An 816-nucleotide genomic window follows, 5' to 3' on the forward strand; every position below is an offset into this window, starting at 1 on the left:
TATTAATCCCCATATCACAGGAGGTGAACACCCACTGATATCTTTCCTAGTATACAGGGGGAGGGGGATAATATTATTCCAATATTGCAGAAGATATACACGCCCCCCCATGATATTGTCCTTAATATTCCAAGGCACAGAAGACGATGTTACTCCCAAAATCACAGAAAGTGTACACCCCCCAGTGATGTTGTTCCCATGATCCAGGAGGGAAGAGGATGATATGACTTTGAACCCTTGCACCCTGCAATGCTCTCACCCTGCAACACCGACACCCAGCTCAACCTGACACGGGACCAGAGGTGCTGGCTGGGGGTGTTCATTGCTTCTCTTTTCTCCCTTGCCAGACTCAGTAGAGGAAGCTGAGACTGAGCAGCCACAGGAACAAGGTGGGTTGTGCAGGTGGCTCAGGCTTCCTCTGGTTATGAGCCGGGCCTTGGGGTAACACCAGGGGAGGTGACAGAGCTGAGTACAGTGGGCATTGGATGCGGCTGTCACCCCTTTGTGGTGTGGGCTGGGGGCTTGGGGGACGTTGACTGAGGTGGGCCTGAACCTCTCGTCTACTCTGACACTGGAAGCTATGGGGTCCCACACTTCTTCCAATGAACATGCTGGCCCCCGCCTGGTCCCTGACCGAGATGGGACATCCTTTCCACTGCTGGGGCCCACATGGAGCTGTGGGTTCCTTTCTCATGACTTGGAGAAGCTGCAGCTCGCCTCTCCCTGTGCTCTGCCTCAGAGATGGGAGGCCACACTGCCCTCAGCGGGTAGCAGAATTCAGAGCCTTAGGTTGCAGGGGCCTCAACTGAGGTCCCT

This window comes from Colobus angolensis, unplaced genomic scaffold, assembly GCF_000951035.1.
Source record: "Colobus angolensis palliatus isolate OR3802 unplaced genomic scaffold, Cang.pa_1.0 Scaffold796, whole genome shotgun sequence".
NCBI classification, from domain to species: Eukaryota; Metazoa; Chordata; class Mammalia; order Primates; family Cercopithecidae; genus Colobus; species Colobus angolensis.